At 41.9% G+C, this 20602-nt stretch overlaps 1 protein-coding gene across 4 annotated transcripts in view; it reads left to right on the top strand.

Moving 5' to 3' along the window:
- Positions 1-3994: 3994 nt before the first annotated feature.
- OSBPL6 (oxysterol binding protein like 6) overlaps positions 3995-20602 on the top strand; it is a 108835-nt gene continuing 92227 nt past the window's right edge. For 3 of the 4 annotated variants that reach the window (XM_055719109.1, XM_055719108.1, XM_055719106.1), the window contains exon 1: positions 3995-4104. The gene's annotated coding sequence lies outside the window, so the exon portion shown is untranslated. Of the gene's footprint in view, positions 4105-4226; positions 4315-20602 lie in introns of those variants that run through there. The other variant, XM_055719107.1, reaches the window with a different exon arrangement.

Here is a 20602-nt window from a genome sequence, read left to right as displayed (position 1 = left end):
TTATTTCTTGGGCAACTTGCAGCAGGCAATGGGCAGGCACTTTTTAAGCAGGAACTGCAAAGGAAATACTGTGCTTAACAGCTACAGCTATCCTTTATTCGTTTGTACAATCCCTGCTTTTAAGAACATCCGTCTCTTCAGCTCCATAGTATTGTATAGCAGCAAGCCATCCAATTTAATAACACTTTGTATGGAAAAGTTTTTCCCAGTTGTCATTTTAAACCTGCTGCCTGATCGTTTACTGAGTCTCCCTGAAGTCTTGTGTGATGGAAAATAGCATGATTCTTTCATGTCAGCATCCTACGTACCATTCAGGATTTTGTAGATCATAAGACCACCCTTTCTCAGTCTTTTCCTCAGCTAGAAATTGTCTCCTCACACAGATGTATTCCCATACCCCTGCAGATACTCGTTTAGCTGTGTACATGCATTTCCTAGTCCCACATTTTCATATCAAGGAACTGGAACTGTACACAGCACTCAAGTGCACAAGAGATTTACACAGGGATGTAATGAGCTCTCCTGCTTTGTTCCCGGCTGCTTTTGGAGTAATTTCTAACATTGTTTGCCTTTTGGGCTACTGCTGAAGAGTAAGCTAATGTTTGCAGAAAACTACTCACAATGGCTCCAAATGATAAAGGCTAATTTAGAGCTCATTATTATGCATGTTTAGCTAGCGTTGTTTTCGTTACTGTTTACATTAGTTTGCAGTTACTGGCATAGACTTCCAGCCACCATCTCACTGCCTTGTCACTCACTGTTGTCAGGTCCTTCTGCAACTGCTCAGTCAGCTTTTGGTTTGCTTACTGAGTACTTTTGCATCATCAGGAAACTGTGAGGACCAACGATCTTCACAGAAGTAATTTTAGGCTGTTCAGGTGCAGCAGTGCTGGGCCAGAAGGATTCTAAGGAAATCAGCCTTAAGGAGGACTCAAAGAAGAAAGTAAATAATGTTGTGTTGGGTGGTCAGCATCTGTGAAAGAAAGAAGACATTGATCCTATGCAGAATGGAGTTACCTGACATAGGTCCTGATGGCAGCTGTGCTTTCTGATTCTTGGAGATGGCTCTTCAGTCTTCTGGCACTCCTGTACTCTAGGGCACATCCAGTTTCCATCTCACTGCCACTTGCCTTTTGCTGCCTTCACAGAACGTGCTTGCTATGAGCCTCCCACTGCCTCCTGAATTCTCCCTTTGCCTAATTTGTTTTACTATCAGACGCTCTTTAATGCTCTTTGGTGCTCTACTTCATTCTCATTGTTCAAAGCATTTCCAGTTCACTGGTTACTACTGCTGTACTCTCACAGTTTTGCATAATTCGAATTAATTTGCAAAAAAGACAAGCAGTAGTTTGCAAAAATCTTTAATAAAAACATGTGCCTCCTGCCTATGGCTTGCCTCAGGATACCGTTTTGCCAAATGTACGCAAACCCTAACAACGAACAACAGTAAAGAAATAACAATATTGCTACTACAGGAGAAAATAAAAATACTTTCTTAAGACTCTGTAAGTAAGTATTTTCAGTGCTCATAGATCTCCTTATCCTCAGCATAGGGATGGTAAGAAAATATTACGTATTATAATTAGTATAACTTTCCTGCTGCCTGAATTAAAGAATGGGACATTTTAAAGGCATTAGTGTCTTGCCAGAAATTGTGGAACGAATTCTATCGTTTAACCTGTGGAGGTTTTATGTTTGCATGGAGAATCAAACTATGTTTTACAGCTTTCTTTTGGAGACAATGCCTCCCAATCGTTAATGAGACTAAACTTGAGAAGTTCTTGGGTGGACAAAATAGAATGTAGCTCCTTTCTTGTGTTTGCATTCTTACCTCAATGTTTCATCAAGATGTTCAAATCTTTGCTCCTGGTGGTGTGAATTATGAGTAAAAATCAGTGAAAAAAAATCTCATGTCATTGGGTAACAACTGCGCTGATTTTCAAGAAAGTTTATGTAAGACTACACAGGGCTGGCTTATATCAACACTTCTTGCCAGTGTTTCTGAAGTGGTATGGTTATAATCTTCTACAGTTATTCAAGAAATGTCTATATGAATCCATATAAATAATGGCTTATGTCAGGACTGAAGTTTTATGTAGGTAAGCCGTTAGAAGATGCGGAGGGTATCATACACTTTACTAGCATTTTGTTATCTGCCATTTATGTAATATTTGTACTGTTTAAACCAAATATTTAACCTGCCTTTCTAAGTGTTTGTTTCTCTTTGGTTTAAGTATAGGTAAATTAGTTTTAAAAAATTAAAAATCTCTGTAGAATAGCCACCTAAGAATTTGGTATCAAGATCATTAAAGAATATGAAAGAATAAGTTTTTCAGAAACAAGCCAGCTAATTAACAACAGAGTTTCCTGTAATTTCTTTCTATCCATGGTTCACTTTTTTGGGCCACAGAAGTTGAGTGGTCTCTTGACTGAAATGAATAATGGTGGTGTTGAATGGTGTCCTTAAGATGTGATTAAGAGTTGTGTTCTTTATCTCCTTGTGCTGTTACTTATTTCTTTTAGGAGAAAATTAAGTGACTACATTCCTGATATTGTTAAGTTTTCTATGATGTATGTGGCTTGTTACTTAATCTTTCTATGGATTTTATATGAAAACTTTGACACCTCCCAAAATCCTGCTTAATGTTTTTCCTGCTTCAGCTCTGGAAACTGAACACAGAAAATATAAAGTTGTGTTACTTAATGAATTCCCTGACTTTATTCAGCTACATTCAGAATGAGACTTGCAGGTTCAGCTGAGGGAATAAAGCATTTTTCCCCCCAATACGCTTATCCTTGAAGTTACACAAAAAATACTGTGTCAAGGGAACCTTTTCTGGAGGCTTTGACAGGAAAACAGCCACGGCTTTTTGTATGCCATGGTCCTCAATATGATCCTTTGCTGCATGAGGATGCTGCCAAATCTGGAACTGCCAGTTTGAGAAATGGGGAAGACATAAACCAGCATCACACAGCCTGTCTTTGTTTAATGAATAGTGTAGGCTCAATATTAGATTTCTTGAATCTTGTAAATCTCTCTACTTTTTCTAAGGAATTTGCCATTTTTTCCCCCTTCTCTTATTGAAATTTGTTGGCAGTGGCATCTAGTTCCCTAGGGGTTCAAACTGATTTTCTTGGACGACAAAATACACATCCCATCTTGTTACCGTGAGCCAGACAGCAGGGCTAAGCTGGAGGATTTAAACAGGGCAGCCAGAGGAGTCCAGTTTGCTACGGGAGGAGAGGCTCTGGGCCGTCCCTGGAGGGCAGGACAGTGTGCCAGCCCTGGGGACAGGGAGGGACCGGGCTGGACCTTCGGGGCCAGGATGCCAGAGGCGAGCCCTTGGCCACCCAGGTGAGCTGCTCAGGAGCTGCTCTGCACAGGACAGTCCAGCTCCCCCTTCCCAAAGGTGTCTCTAAGGCACAGAAGGATGTCACAAGTGCTGTGGTGGAAATGTACAGGGAAAAAAAAAGGAGAAAAAAAAGAAAAGCAAAAAACCCACAACCCAACCCAAAACATAAACAAGCCAATATAAATTAGACTAAGGGAGTAATTTCTCTGGAAGTTTCCAGGAGTATGTAACAGGTTTTTTCCAACAGGCTCCCATTACTGGATGCCAAAGGCCAAACCAGCACACGCACGGTGAGCTGTGGGGAGGTGCCAGAGCCATGTCGTGTGTGTGCTCGCGCTGGGCAGCCCGCGCAGGGCAGGGCCCCTACCCGGTACTGAGGCGCGGGTGTCCCCCCGGCACCCCTTGTCCGACACCCCCGGCCCCCAGGTGTCTCTTGCTTGAGCGCGTCCCCGTCGCTGCCCGGTTCAGCCCCAGCCCTGGCCTCGCGCCCGTCGCTCGGCCCCGCCGCTGCCCCGTCTCCCCGACACCCGGCGTCGACTCCGCTCCGCGCCCCGGGGCCGGCGGCGGGAGCGCCCGGCGATGCGCCGAGCCAAGCCGAGCCGGAGCCCAGCCCGGCCCAGCCCCGGCGCCGCCCCGCGCATCGGGCCGCAGCCGCACTCGTGGGCGCATCCCAGCGCCGCGGGCCCCTCCGCTCGGCGCGGCGCGGCCCGGCCCGCGGTACCCGCTGCCGGGCCCCGGCCCGCTGCCGCAGGTGGGTGCCGGCGGGCGCGGAGGGCACCTTGGCCGGCGGGCGGGGGCGGGGGGCGGCGCGGCGGGGCTGCGGCGGCGGCGCGGCGCGGCGCGGCTGCCCGCCCCCTCCCTCCGTCAGACGGGCGGGGAGCTGCGGCGGGCGGGCGCGGGGAGCGGCGGGGCGCAGCCGCCCGGGCCGCAGCGGGGATGCGCCGCGGATGCCGGCGAGGAGGTGGGCGCGGAGCGGCGGCGCTGGGGGCGCGCGCGGGCGGCGCGGGGGCCCGGGGCGGCGGGAGAGGCCGCGGCGGGGGGCGGCGGGGCGGGTCGCGCCGGGCGGCGGTGCCGGGCCCCGCGGGGGGCTGCGCGGCGCTGGGGGCGCCGAGGCGGGGGGCGGCGGCGGCGGCGGGCCCGGTGCCGGGGCTGTGGCCTGGCCCGGCGGCGGCGGCGGCTGCGGCCGGCCCCGGGGCGAAGCCCGAGCATCCGGACCCGGGGGGCCGGGGCCACGTTACGTAACTGCATCCGCGCCGCGGGATGCGCTGCTGCCGGCCCGGCCCGGCCCGGCGGCGGGGTCGCCGCTCCCCCAGGTCGCTGTCCCCCACCCCCCGTTCCCGTGCAGAGCAATTCGGAACGCCCCGATAACTGTCTGGTCTGCGGGAACGAATTGCTGATCAGGTGCGGAGAAGTTGATGCGCTCCTGGGCTGCCTTTTTGTTTTCATTCGGTCTCTATCTCTGGAGAGAAAAAAAAAAAAAAAAAGGCAGGAATGGCCCGTATTCCCAATTTGCTGGCAATGCCGCAACCTTCTTGCAAGTACTTTGACTGTGTATGGATTCATTTGAACAGTTGTCTGGAAATCATTCATTTGCTGGGAGTGCTGATGCTTAAAATTACCGTCTGAGGGGGGTTTTGCCGCTGGCCCTTTATTTCTTATTTTATACTGCTTCTGCTTGCTGCAAGGCTACATTGTTGATATTCTTCCCAAAAGCTTCAGCAATGCAGATACTATGGACTGGTAGTAACTGAAACAAAAGACCTCGCTGTACTTCGCAGAGCGAATTAGGAATCCAAGGTCGAACAGCGAACTGCGGTGCAACTTGTGCGGAGGAACGTAACAGAGCAAAAGTATTCGCAAATCTTATTAGAGAGTTTAAGTGAAAAGTGTGCCTTAAATAGACTCTTACTCAGTAGATGAAAAAAATTCCTTAGTGAAGGTGTGAGGAAATAGCTATTTTAGGACTACAATTAACTATATCAGCTCAATTTTAATGGAACTAGTACATTTAATTGTGTTCCTAACAAATTTTCTGTTCTCCAGATGATTAACTTGCAGAATGATACTAATGCAAAGATTAAAATCTCATCAAATATCTAATGGTTTCTGTATAATATAATTGTGTTTGGTTTATTATAGTGATTTTCTAATAATCAGCTTTTGTCCATATAACTGTAGATAGTATAATTAGATTTTTTTTTAATCTTGGTACAAACTATATGACCTTGACCTTTAGAGGTTAAGCAGATGTGGTTGTTACAGGTCACAATATCTTATATGTTTAGAAAAACATTTATATATATATATATATAAAATAAATAGGGTTTTCTTTCATTCTTGTTTAAAAACTATACAAGGGGAGGACTACTTTCTCTTTTCTCTCGCTTTTAGACAAATTAACAGATATGCATACAGTACTTGTTTAAAATACCCTAAAGAGGTTTATATTTAAAGTACCTTTTCTGTACAAGTAAGTGACAGAATATATGTCTGGAAAAACAAAATATTGCAGGATTTGTGACTGAAGACATCCTAAACATTCTCCCTTGCTACTGAGGGCTGGAAGAGGTACCTTTTGTTGTACTATAGCTCCTCAAGCTCGCTGCTTCCACTTCCTATTAGTTTGCTATTACACTCCCAGATCCTCCGCAGCGCTCATGAGCTGTACTGTTAGGGGTCTTGTTAGCAGTCTTTCTTATTACTGGACCTTTTTTGTTCTTAGCCCATTCTGGGAGCTTGTTCATAAATCTCTGTGATGCCCCAAGTTCCTGTTGCGGCTCTTCTAGTCTTTAATTTGCTTCAGTTTGGGTCAGGAATAATGAAACATTGGTTTGCATATTTGTAGGACCAAGTTTGGGGTTTTTTTTTTTTCTAGTGCTGGTGTTGAAAGGCTGTACTCTCTATATTTATTTATATGTTTGGAGGTGTTTTTTACGCAACTATCAAAAACATAACTTTGCTCACAGGCGCCAGAGTTACTGTGCAACAAAGCGGCCATTCAGACCTTACTACAAAGCCGTCATGGCTATGGAAATATAAAGCCTTGTGATCTCTTTAGTAGGGGAGTCCCCTACCTCCTGCTCTATTGCAAGTGCTGCTGGAGATGGGGCTGCGCTCCTTTCCCACTTGTTCCTCCAGCCCACGCTGGAGGTGAAGGCGAAGGGTGTTCACAGTACTGCTTCATTTTCCTTTGGTCCTTTGGCACGTGTGTGTATGCAGCCCTTGGTGCTTCAAATTTCTTCAAAGGTATGACCTACCACTGGATTTCTCCGTGTGACAGAAATGAATGTTTTTGCTCTTGTTTTGCCAAATACATGAGATATCAGCATGGGTTTTCTTGGGGATTTTTTATTTTTATGTTTTTGGCATATAATCATGTAGATTCCTGAGAACTTATGCTTCTATACCACGTGGCTTTGTGTCAGGAGGGTTGTATTTCTTAAGGGACATTAGTCCTCCAGGTCAGCTCTTCTGTGCCACCCTGGAGAACCTGCTGTCACAGATTACTGGTATTGCAGTGGGAGATGGGGAGGGAACTGCCAGTGCTTCACTGCTGAAGTGTGTGTGTTTGTGTATGTATACAGTGAGCCCATACTAATGGTTTAATTAATCCTTATGCCTCATATATAAGGCAGAAAACAATTGTTCATTATCCTGTCTTTTCTAATATTTTTATTAAAATGCTGAACAATTCAAACAATTCCCAGAGATTTCTGGTGCATGTGATGATTAAAAACTGGGAGGCTTTCTTTTTCTTTTTTTTTTTTTTTTCCCCCCGGTAACTAAATGCTTGCTGGTTTTGAAGAATTTCACTATGCTGGCATGGGAAAAGGCAGCATTTTCTGTAGATAATTTTCATGGGAAATGTTCCTCTGGGTAATTGTCCTTCTAAAAGGAATTTTCCCAAGAATTTCTTTCAGGCTTGTGTTTCTTTCTTAAGCTGAGTTTAATGAGATTAAAAAAAAAAATAAATTCTTCCCAGTGGAATGCTAAAGTACATGCTTGCTTTTGATATTTTTTTTTTTTTTACTGGTTGTATTTGCTATATCAATGTTCTAGATGTCAAAGGAAGCAACAACAGGTACTATTATGTACAAATGAAAGTAAACATGCTCAGGCCACATGAGGGATGTTGGATTTTTTGCAGGTCCAAAACAAGGTGATAGATAGGGAAACCCTCCAGCTGTGAGAAGTCTAATGATGAGAATGTTGCATAATGAGGTGCCAGGTAACACTGAACTGAGTTTGGCAGTAGTATTATGAAATATTAAGGAATATGACATTCTAGAAACGTAGAACTGTTTGGGTTGGAAGGGACCTTGTAAAGGTCATTTAGTCCACCCCCCTTGCAATAAGCAGGGACGTCTTCAACTACATCAAGTTGCTCAGAGCCCCGTCCAACCTGACCTTGGATGTTTCCAACGGTGGGGCATCTTCCACCTCCCTGGGCAACCTGTTCCAGTGTTTCCCTGCCCCCACTGTAAAAAATTTCTTCCTTATATCTAGTCTGAATCTACCTTCTTTTAGTTTAAAACCACTACCCCTTGTCCTATCACAACAGGCCCTACTAGTAGAGTTCATGCTAGGAATGATGCTATTTATATATGTAATTAATTTTACTATCTCCATACCTAGGTTTTTTGAGCTGTAAATACAAACCCTCAGCTTTTGGCTATTTCCTGTAAGTCAGAATACAGATGTGAAGGCAGTTGTAAGTTTTCTTTAAAGACCACCACTGTATATATCCCAGTGAATGCTGTTCCTAGCATATCCCTCTTTCAGGGTTCTTCCTTTCAGAAGAGCTGAAAAACGATGGAAGAACCTTTCAGTGCTGATAGCTGATAAGCCAGTGAAAGGGAGGATAGCTAAATGTGGACAATAGAGTAAGACCGCAGGAATTATCGTGTGTAGACAAACTTGTGTCTTTTAGGGAAACTTCTGGGCTGAACAGACTTGTTAAGATATTAAGGGAGGAAAAAAGTTAACAATACCAAAATACTACAGACAACTGTTTAAAGAGGAAACAACAGGGTTGAAGTGGTTTTTTGTGTGCGTGCTTTTCTTTTTTTAAAGGGGGTTTGGACCAAGTGACATCCAGAGATTCCTTCCAGCCTAAATTATTCTGTAATTCTGTTTTGGCATTAAAGGCAAAACCCAGCCACTACTATTTTCTATTTACAATGGAAAATAGATAGTGCTTAGAAACGGAATTATTTTTTTCTGGAGCATCTGTATTAATCCTACAGATTTTCCAGCTAGTTTAGGATCTGGTTCCAAGTAAAATGTGTCAGTACATGCTGAAATCTATATACAGTTATGGGTGGTAGCAGCAGTGAGGGAGCTGCTGAATTTCCAAGCATGTCTTTCTGAGAAAGCTACAGGCCGGTTGAATTAAATGGTGTCATCGTGGGCCCCTCCAGCACCAACTCAGAAACAAAAAAGATTGTATCTCATTACTTGTTTACCTATAATTTTAAAAAGCAAAGCTTTGAAGGGAGAGGAGGAAGCTGTAGACTGAAGAAAAGTAAGAGGATGGGTCTGGAGTGTATGGCAGTTATAATGTCCTAAAGATTAGGAGAGCTTTATAATGGTCCTTATAAATGCTTCACTGTAGCAGAGTGAACAGCTGCATTTTGAAACCAAGTTAAATAATCTCCTTATCGGGTCTTTTGAGTTCCTTAAAGGTGAATATATTTTAATACTAATTGAAAGCACTTTTCTTAAAGGAAGTAACGGATACATTGACTGGAGATGTAAAGAAAAGAAATCTCTAGTTGATTGTGAGCTTAATATAGAGTTGCAAGAACTTCAAGTAGCAGGTGTCATATTGCATTAGATTCAAAGATTACGTTTTCTACCAAAAAAATCAATTTCCCTCTGGGAAACTTGGTTGTCTTGCTGCCTTCTTGCTGGGGCATGGTATCTGTATTTCTAGCAGAGTGTGGTCTGTGACATCTCTTTAAGGTTCTATGTTCCTCAACCAAATATTTCACATCTGTGGAAGCCCCCTCACCCTCTCCTCCCACTCCAATGAATCTTTTCCTCCTTATTTCAGGATACTGGCAATAAGCTGGGTTGAAGCTACCCAGAATTGAGCAGATAGGAAGTCCAGTCTTCGTTATGATCTCTCACAGTGCAATCTGACTGCTTGCATTTGTAACTCTGCTAAAATAAGTTTTCTTTTCCCTGTTTTACAGTGGAAATTGAGAGGTGAAAATGCTTATAGCCTATAAACTACATAAACCCCCTGTACTTTTCAGTTGACACGAAAACTGTGACAATCACAAAAGGTATGCCTAGTCCCTATTGATCTGCATGTTTCTAGTCCAAGCACAGATGCTAAGGAACTTATGGATTCTTTACTTAAAGGCTGGATTAATTTATCTGTTTATGGCATTGGATGTAGTCCCATCCTCTAATACAAATGCTGTTCTATTGATACAGATATTTTCTATAGCATATATTATTTCCAATTAAGTTAGTGAATTGTTTGTGAAGGATTCAAAGGTATTAAAATAACATATATTAGATCTTTTGCATCAGTACAGTAGGGCATATATCTGGGATTGCATTGTTATAAAAACAACTAAACTCTAAGTAAGTAACATTTGTGTAAGAATGATCTATAGATTGATTTCAGGATACCTTATCTTGGACTGTGATATCCTTTTTTTGGATGATGAACTGAAGTTTTCTGTTGAGAAGTGGAATAAGCTCAGGTTGCCCAAAGAAAAGGCTATGTGAAACCTGTGCCGTGGGGTGAAGGCTGCCTGCCCCAACAGAGGAGACCTTGGCTACATCTGCCCAACTCTAGCGGACCTGATTAATCCTGGAAAATGAAAAAAACCCAATAGAATAACTTTGTTCCGTAACTGTTGCTGACTTCAAAATCCCTGTGACACATTTGGGGTGGGAGACCAAAATGTTACAGAAACCTTGGTGGCAACTGCTAAATGACCTTAGATATGGGCTGTGGAATTGGTGAGACCTTTGATGGCTCATGCTGACAGTTTAAATGAGAAAGCAATAAATAAAGCAGCAATCCCAGGTGTGGGAGATATGAGGGAGCACATATGAGGACATGCACATACCCCTGACACTTGGAAGGCTGAGCTGGAGGGGAACAGCCTGGTGTGAGGTCCAGGCCACCAGCCAGGACTTGGACATGCTGGGCAGTTGGGGTGAGCATTCTGTTCCCCAGGGTCTCTGGTGGCAGTGCCATCTGGACCTTGATTTGTGTGTGTGTGTGTGATAGAACAGACAAGCTGGAACAGAAATGCCGCAGCCATCCTGCTTAATAAAACACAACTAGATCATGTGGCACAGACTGATGTCCTTCTGTTCTTGCTGCCACCCCACCCCATTCCCCTGTGACAAACCAGCATGGATAAGGTGATGTTAAACAGGATTTGGGTCAAGAGAAGTTTCTGGGAACTTCTTACAGGAATGGTTCAAAGCTGGAGATTCCTTCCTTTTTTACCTCTGCCTTTACTGCCTCTCTCCTATGTAGTCAACCTGCTTCTGCAGCAGGACCGCAGATGGGTATGAGCGCTTTTGTGCCTGACCTACTCAGGCTTGCCTGACATCCTTGTGATCTTGTTCAGGAAAACAGCTTTAACTGTTTGTTGCCGTCCTGTCTTTGAAAATAAAATTCAGTCTTGCTTGGATAGTAATGGCACTGCGATTTGAGGAGTGGGAGTGAGATAAATCCAAATAAACTGTGGCTCATCTTCACAGATTATGGTTTTTGAGGTTTTGGCCACATGAGAAAAGCTTCTTCTTAATTTATTTGCTAGAGTAGGAAAACTTTCAGGGAAGTGGTGCTGGGCAACTGTCTTTTATACCTTTACATTTAGGGTGCTGGTTAGCCATGTTGCCACCTGGTAAGGACTGAGCTTACCAGTTGTGATTCAAGCAGAATCACTGATGGAGAACTACAGAAATGGCAACAAATGTAACAGATAAAAGGACTTTTGGCTTGTAAATGGGAAGCTGAAATGGTTAGTTTAGTGACAAATGTTTCAGAGTGCAGTGGGTCAGCTGGGTGAGAAGGTGGTGGCTGGTGGTGGACATGATACTTGGCTAAAAGGAAAAGCTTTGAAATAAAACAGCTTGTTGAGATCTGAAACTGGCAGTTGGTGTTGAGTCATCTTGGGGTCCCTCTGACCCCAATGTGAGCATGACATATGCATCACTCTGGGAAATAATTATGTCTCTTTGGTGTTTAAAGTCTTTGTTTCTTGGTTTTAATCTGTTTCTGGAAAACAAGCTTTCTGCAGAAAATGTTTGCAGAAAACAGAAAGATGGGTATGATACGAAATGGAGCTATAGGGTACTTGGAGGATGAGTCTGGATGTGAAGTATCAGTGTAGTTTTTGTACTGGCAGGTTAGCTCTGTAGCTGTGCAAATTCTTTCACTGTAATGGCTGTTGATGCATCAAATCCATCTTCCTTTTCCCCTGCTCCTGTCGGCTAAGTGCAAGTTGTCTTTCCAAATTCACTTGCACATGACAGCTGTGCTTTTTTATGCATCTAACTTCTGGTAATGATGGTCAGGTCGTTGCTACCTGGTTTAATGTTCTTGGCTGACATTATGATGACTGAATTAAAAAAAGGAGAAATGTTCTAAAACTCTCCTTAACTGTGACCTGTATTTGTGTGGGTGTGCAAATATGCTGTGGGGAGCTAAATGTAAAACATATGGTGATCCATTGAGCAGGCTTCTGTGTCTCCTGTGACTGGTGGTGTAGCCTACATGTAAACCCCATGGTCAGTTTGCAGTGTATGATTCACAGTGACACGCTGAGCAAAACAACCTTTAAAAAAAATTACAAGGTATTTTCTTTTGTAGCTGCACACACTGTCCCCTGCCCAGTCATCATAAATACCGTTGTGTGACAGAGTTTACAATTAATAATTAGAATGGCTTCTGTCTCTAATTAATATAATAGCGGTTGTGTTTTCTTGTAAAATGTGAGTTGAGGATTAATGGGGTACGCCTCAAAACAGGTCAGAGTGTGAGGATTAGAATTAGCCAAACTGACTTACCTTCAGACCCTTGCGGGGCTCCTCCATAGCTCCACATGGATATGCAGTATCTGTGAGTTTAGGGAATAGAAGGAGTTTCAAAAGTAATCTATGATATGCTTTTTAATTTCCATTTCTGGCGATGCAAAGGTTGCTGTCAGATCTGCAAAGCAGTTGATTGCTCTTAAATGTAACAATGAAAGTGGCAGCTTGGGTTCCACATAGCTCTTACCTTTTCCACAGCAGCTGCTGTGTGTCCATCTGCCTGCAGAAGAGAAAATGGGCTACAAATTTAAATAGTTTTGCGAATTACACTAGGAAGAGGAAAGAGTGGCAAAGTCTTTGCCTTTAAAATTTATATTGCAATTCATAATTTTCTTATATTTTTCATAGTATTTTGGCCAAATTAATGTAACATGAAGCTACGAACAGTAAGTTCAGGTAAAGGAGATGGTAAAACAACGACTTGGTCTTTCCCAAAGCTGTGATATTTGTCTTAATACCCTTAGGTGTTAGGTTACCAGCTTGAAATGCCCAGACCAGCTCCCCAGAGGTGGTGTGACAGATCGCTGCTCATGGTTCTCCTGACATTTTGTACCTTCTTGATTGCCTTATTTTTCTCCTGACTGTACCACCTTTATGGATCCAAATATGTACTTGTCCTCTATGACATGTGAACTTTCTAACAGTTGAAATGTTACTCAGACTGTTAATGAGTTGTACCAGGGCTGTGTGTGGGGTGGGCTGGGGTGCGAGGATCATTGCCTTCAGCTCTGGTACCTGCTGACTGTCCAGTCCAGAGCTGTACTGGCCCTTGGCTGCCAGCTCATGGTGCAAATACACTGTAGTATTATTAGCCCCTGCCACCTTACGGTATTTCTGGTGTAATTATTTTCTGATATATTTATTATGAGATTTCCCCCTCCAATGTTTAGAATTTTGAGAGATTTATTCAGTGTTTGGAAATTCCATCTTAACTTTGTGAGCACATCAACTTGATCGTTTTGGGAAAAGCTATTAAATAATGTCAGTCACACAGCTGTGCTGTACCTCTTTACTATTCTATGTACTATTTACTATTCAAATTATTTTTAAGTTACACAGCACTCTTTTGTAAATATCTTGACTTCAGCATTTTCTACATTTTTTTCATTCTTTTTCACTTGTGTTATTTGTAGTAAGTCAGTACAAATAATTTCAAAGACGCAGTAAAGAATGATGTGAAGTAAAAATAAGTAGAGACTAACAACAAGGACTTGATAAACACTGTGATGTTCCCTTTGGGACAACAGAAGTATGCTAACTTACATCAGTTGAAGGGGTTTTAGGTACACTAAACCAGAACTATTTAAGCTGGGATTGATGTAAATTAGGCTCATAATGTGCCCTAAAAAAGGGGCAGTATCTACTAACAAAGGAGTTTTATTTCTTGATAATGCTGTGTGTGTTTGATAGCAAACGCGCTCTCTTTTTTCCCTGTTTTCTGTTCTCTTGCTTTGTCTGGTTGCAGACACCATGCTCAGTGCTGAGAAATGCAGAACGTGCTTGTGGAGGGCATGGCAGCTTTATTAAGTTCATACTTTAACATCTCTGGCAACATTCCCACGTTGAAAGCTGATGGAAACAAACTGCTCTTTAGGCCACAGATTTCTTGAGGAACATGTAGTTCTGCTTTCTTGGCTGGTTCTTGGGTGGTTTGCCATGAAAAATGTGTCATAGCTGTGTAGATACAACACTGAAAAAACCACCAACGTTAGATAAATCTGTTTATAGGTGAAATTTAGTTTCTAACAAGGAAATGTAATGAGTACAAACTAATTTTGAAACTCATTTTTTTTAAAGTGCACCAAGGCTGTGTTCATTACTTCTCTGGGTTTCCAGCACTGAGATGTGCTTTCTCAGCTCTTGCCCTCTTCTGTCATCCTGGCTCTCCTCCATGGGTCACACCCTACCCATCAATACACCCCTCTCTGAATTTCGGTCCTGTGCCCAGCCTCACTGATCCCCTCTGGGGACACAGGTGTGTGCCCTTGTCCAGGCTGCCAGTGCTCTGTGCTTCTCCCCTCCAGCTGCCCCACCTGCATCCTGGCTGATGCAGTCTTCCGTGCTTCTGCTGAGGGTCCTTTGCCATCTCCTTTGCCAGGAGATCCTCGGTGGGGGCTGTCAGGGGCTGGGAAGAGCAAAATGCCTGGAAATTCTGAGTGCTAAGCATACTGGGGGAAATCTGCTATTTTCCTAATGGGTCTTATGCCTAATAGCAGTGGAAGGTGCCATTTCTTAATGGCAGCAAGTGAAATTTTTTTTGCACTTTATGTTGGTGATTCTGTCAAGGTGGGTTAGGCATTTCAACCATGCTGAAGCAGATTTACCTGTAATGGTACAACTTCCATATGCGAGTTTCTCATTATAGAAGGACAAGCCTGAACAGAAATAAATGTACGTGTGTATTGTGAGATCCAGAAAGTAATTCAAGCAGACCTCTCTGAATTTTTTCTTTTTAAACAGTCTCAGTATGCTGCAAAAATGACTTTCAGCTCTTTAGGCTCCCACAAACTGCAGCACAGAAAATCAATACTTTTTCAGCTAATGTCAATTTTTTCCATTAAAGGATAAATGAGGAAGCATGAGGCTCCTAGTCTTCTCTGACTTCTGTGTGCTTCCCAGCTGATCTTTATTTATCTTTATATTTTGTATAACATATACTTAGTGCTTGTCATTTTATTCTCATTGCCAATCATTGCTTATGTTTACAAGTTCAATAATGATGGAATTGTGGTGCGTTTTTAAAGCCTTTGTTGAAGAACCTCAAGTTAAGAGGGTGAATGTTTTATCTGAGGAAATTAAACTTTGTAAGAAACTGAAAATGATCCCTATCATGTTAGTTTTCTGCTCATTCAGTAATGTGATGGCTTGTGTTATCTTTGTAGTCACTGAAATTTGTCAGCGTTTAAGTATTGGTACTGTGGAGGGTTTGTTCTTCAGTTGAATTTTTATAAACTGAAATGTTATGATTTATATATCCCTGAACAAAAGTTTCCAATTAATGTATTGGCAGCAAGCTGAATGCAATTGTTGCTTTAATGATCTTCTAGATATCCCTGTATGTGTTTTTTGGAAATACTGTAGATATGAATTAGAAAAAAGTTTTTTTTATTATCTGAAGCAAACATACACTTTGCATTTGTATTTCCATAAACTGATGAAGAGTAGCAAGAGTGGCACAGTCAAAGGCAACAGAACGGGTCAGAAGTGAAAGACTGCAAATCACAAAATTTAGGTTTTGCTTATTATTTCTGTTTTGCTAATAAGGGTATACACGCGTATGAGCAAAATGCAAGAGGCAACAGCATTTGCTTTGCAGATGAGTGGAGAAATAAAGTATTTTAGGTCAGTGGTGGCCCATTCTAGGAGGAGACAGATCTTGCAAATACTGATGTTAGAATTTTGCTAGTTTCTCCCATGATGTTTGCTTTTACTGTTGCTGCAGTTTGCCTCAACATAAGAGCAACCTCACTTGTTAGCAGTGGCTGACATGGACCGTGTGGCATGAAGTTTCGCTTCACGATCTATGAAAGACCAACATAAATAAAAATAGGGAATGCGTATCTCAGAAAAAGGGTGTGGGGAGAACAAGATTTAGCAAAAGGGCTCTGTTGTTCAGAATGCAGGGTCAGAAACTTTAAGCAGAGACAGAATATTTTCCCCTGTGCGTTATGCCCGATTGCAGATTGCCACGGATGGTTCAGAATGAGTTTTTAAACCTGCGTACCTTGTTCAGCCGCAGTGTGAGCGTGTGCTGCGCAGCCAGACATCAGCCAGTTTGGGCAATGGCCGTAACTGTGCTTTATCTACAAACCTCTGTAGCTATATGCTTTGGTTAGCAGTCTTGCAGTGAGCTGAGCAACACACTTCAGTATTTTCCACTGTAATTAACCTTTTATGTGCTTCAGTACATTTAGTACCACGTTCCAGTTCTTTCTGCTCACAAAACCATGTTTTCCTATCTTTGTTACTAAACTATTTAGCTGTAAGAGACGAAGTCAGTGTTAAAGAGAAATGTGTAAAGGAGAAAGTAAATGGCAGAAAGTAAAAATTAAACAAGCTACTTTCAGTGATATTGCTAGATTTAAGAGAGAATATGACATTTTACAAATAGTTTTGAAGACCAAAATATTTGAAAGGAATAGCTGGTAGACTTCAAATTCATAGCACTTGTTTGTCAGGGTTGCCTGTTGTCTTGTTGAGGGTCTAACTGGGCTGGTGTAGAACCGGGGACCATTGCCCTGCACAGCTGTAGAGAGATTTAAAAAAAAAAAAAAAGGAAAACAAAAAAGAAGTGGCAGAAGTAAATTTCCTCTTTCCCAATGCATGGGCGAAGCCCTGCTTGGTAGAATTGCTGCAATTTTTCCTGCTTCAGGATGCTTATTAAAAATCAGAGAAAATAAGGATGAATTTGAGATTTTCTTTCTGGAACACTGCATTTTCCAACTATCTAAAGTGCTTCCCCCCAGCCCCCGTTAATCTGCCTTTTAGAGTTTTTATAGTTGGGAAGCTGTCCCAAAACACTTACTTGTTAGATGTCACTACGTAGCAGTAGTGCAATTAACCTTGCAACTCCTTTTTTATTCCTTAGCATATTTGCTTGGTAGTCTTTCAAGAATTATTTTACCGCTATTTTCTGATGCTGATTAATTTTGGAACAGGTATTCCATACAGCAGGGGAGTTTCTCTTCCGTGTAAATGGCTATGGGCATCTTGGCTGCGGCTGCTGACACATATTTGGCTACACACTGACTTACCAGCTATTGTCAAGGACTAAGGAATGTTGCAAAAATAAAATGAGTTACTTAAGAAAATGACTGGTGTCCTTACAGTTGAAGTGATATCCCCTCCAAAGGAAGAAGCAATTTTGCAACAAAACTTGAATGTTGATATTGAGATAAGTGTCAGGGTTAACAAAACATTTTATGATGTTTGAGTATGAAATTGTACTAAAGTGCCTTAAAAAAGAAAAAGTGACTAAGTTGACTATCTTTGTTCATTCAGTGGCAATATACACATTAATGAAATGTTTCAATTGAAAAATGCTGACTAGGACTCACTTTTAAGTGGAATTTGGGTGCTTCTCTGTCATTCAGTCCTCTCGTATAACTTTCTGGAGATATATTTATTTGTAAAAAATGACAGTATCATGACTGGTAATACATAATTTTTTTGACATTACATTTATGTATAAATAAATATATCACAATTTATTTTCATGTTTAAGTGATAGATGACTCTAAGTCAATGGAGCCCAACATTTTTATTCTAGTGAATTTATAAAAAATACCGAGTTGCGCTGCATATAACCTGAGTTTTTAATTTATGAATGGTAACAAGGAACAGAGGGAGAAATTTAATCTGCATTTTTATTTTTGCTGTATCTTTTATGTTTTTTAATATATGAGCATTTTATTGTTTATACTTTTGGCGTTACTCTTGCATGCAATATACTTTTCAGGACTATTATACCTAGAGGTTGCTGTTAGATAATGTTAGGAGATTTCTCAGTAGCTATGTAATCAGTAAGCAACAGTAAGAGAAGCTGAAAAAGGAGATGCTGAACTTCAAACTATGGGTTGTATGGCATTAGAAGTTTAGAAAAACCTGGTGTCTTGAGTTGCAGTTTCTGACACAAACTGTTAAGGTCTTCATGGCCTTTGTAAACCCTTCTATCCCATTTTCTGCTTCAACAGGTATACATAACTGTTCCATTTCATAAACATGTGTGAATTCCCTGAAGAGGGAAGAGGATGCTTGTATTTTGGTCATGAGTTTTAGTCACACAAATTTATCATTAGAATCCTCTCCGTGTTTTGTTGACTCTTGCTCTGGAAAATCCAAATTTATTGGCATTTCACACTAGAATCAGAAGCTCTCAGAGTGGGGACAGTGCTCCCTGATTTGTCAAAATCTGTGAGCAGAGCGAGGAGGAATACTCAATGAACGCCGTTTGAGCACACTCTCTGATAGCTGGCACATCTTCTGGGCTCTGACAAAGACCGAAGATAGAAATCTTAGGGTAGCTGTTAACAGCAGGGGTGGAGGCGTGGATGGGATCCTGGCAACTGGGGTGTGTGTTAATGATACAAGAATGAAGGCTGATGTCATAATGAAAGAAGATTTTTATTGTCCTCTCTTGAGCATGAGTATATATAGCTTAATGGTAATGCCTCCTTTTCAGGTTGAGAATCAGTCCTAATAGAATTGCAGGTGAATGTTGTGCTTCTTTCTCCTGAGAAATCATGACCACAGTAATTGAAACAACCAGATTTATGTTCGGCTGCTTGCTGCTGCAGGTCTTTTTGTTATCTTTAACCCAGCATTGATTTAGGTCACCCTTTAATCTAAGTAAAAGAGACCATGTATGCTTTCTCTTTTGATTGTATGTCAGTACAGAATGTCCAGAGAACGCTGTTCATTTTGGTGCTAGTATGTGTTATGAAATTTGAGCTTATAATCTTTGATAAAAAAAATGTGGCTTTTAAAATAATTTGATAGTTTATGCTGCGAGTTTGTTTATTAATTTAGGGTGTCCTCCTGTCTTTCTACTTTTAAATACAGTACCAAATCCTTAACAATTATTTTATTGAAGCTCAGTGTGGATACGCAAGTGCAGTAAGAGTCTGCGAGTCTGTAAAAGCTCTGCCCTGCCATTTGGAGTGGTCAGGCAGCATCCTGCTGGAGCCCCACTGGAACAGATGAAGGGCTATGCGTGCTGTAAACTCCAAGGCCTGCACAAGAATATCTGTACAAGCAAAAGTGCCTTGCAAAAATTAGCTCAACATTGGAAACAGAATACAAATACAAAAACCCAAGTTAAGTTGTTTTGGTTTTTTTTTCTTTGTAACACCAAATAGTGCAAGGAATGTTTTAATGTGTCATTTACTCACGTAGCTCCTCAGAAAAGTAACACACTGTTGATAATAATAGCTGTAAGGACAAGTCTTTAATTTTCCTGTTATTGATCTCCTGAGTACAGTCCACCACTATCACATGTTTTATTAACGATTCAGAATGCATAATGATTTACAATAGACAAATATGACTTCTGGTGTCTCTTCCTCCAGCCTTAATGAGAGTATCTTTTCATATCTATTTATATTATGTATTATTATTATTATATTATTCATTATGAAATTGAAAATACCTCTGAGTATGTTTTGTGAAAGTTGAAAGCCCCTGAGTGATAATGGCAGGATATCACTGACCTTGGTGGTGTATTAGTGCTAGCGATAACTGTTGCAGGATGCAGAACATTTTGATAGTTATCTGTGACCTGGGCCTCTCCGACGGTCTTGTTCAAGTGTTCTCAGTGGTTAAATCTGCTTTCTTATGTTAGAGAACGGGAGTGCTTTCCTTGGAGTGGGAAAAATATCTGAAAATGTAAAACAGTTACAAGAAAGAACCACCCATTCTGGAAGTAATAGAGGCCAAGAAAATTTTTTGGCCAAAAGTAGTTGAAAGTGCTTGCAAATCTAGCTAAACAAACATTATAATGGAGCTTTCTGACCAGTTGTGGCTAAATATGTCCACCAGAAATTGCAAAAGTTGTATTTCTTACTCAGATTAGTGGGAGCTATTCTCAGGCTTTGGGAACTGGGATGATCCATGGGGAAGAAAGGGGTTATAGTTAAGACAGCATCCTTAGGAAAGTACTGCTAATGGCTTTGGAAATATTTTTTGTTCCCTTTTTCCCTTTCCTCCACGTGAAAGATCAGCATAGGATGGCTGCGGCACATTAGGTCTGTTGAGCTCCGTCCTGCCTGTGGCAGTAACGCACAGCAGGGAGCACAAGGAAGCTCTCAGCCCTGCTGCCCCAGGTGCTCTCGGACTGGGAGGCATCTCAGGTAGCTCGAGAAACAGCTTTCCCTCTCTAGCTGGTCCAGTCCCTTCCTAGACCTTACATTTAGTATTTATATGTGCTTATTACAGTATGCTACAGTGTGTGTAGGTTTGAAGAAACTTGGGGAGGATAGACGTTGCATCCAGTAATGTGGGCTGGTTAGCGTAGGCTGGGGAAACCTTTATGTGTTACAGGGCAGAGGCTACAGTGAAAGCAGAGTAAACACAATCAAAAGAAAAATTTGGGTTATATTGTATCTTTCTAGTAGGTTTCTAAAAGAACCACTGTAAGTTTCTGTGGAAACTTCTGGCATCTGCCAGAGGGCTCTCCAGGG

This window comes from Falco cherrug, chromosome 8 (genome assembly GCF_023634085.1).
Source record: "Falco cherrug isolate bFalChe1 chromosome 8, bFalChe1.pri, whole genome shotgun sequence".
NCBI lineage: Eukaryota > Metazoa > Chordata > Aves > Falconiformes > Falconidae > Falco > Falco cherrug.
The sequence above is the reverse complement of the archived record's forward strand: the minus strand, read 5'-3'. Positions and strand labels throughout refer to the sequence as shown.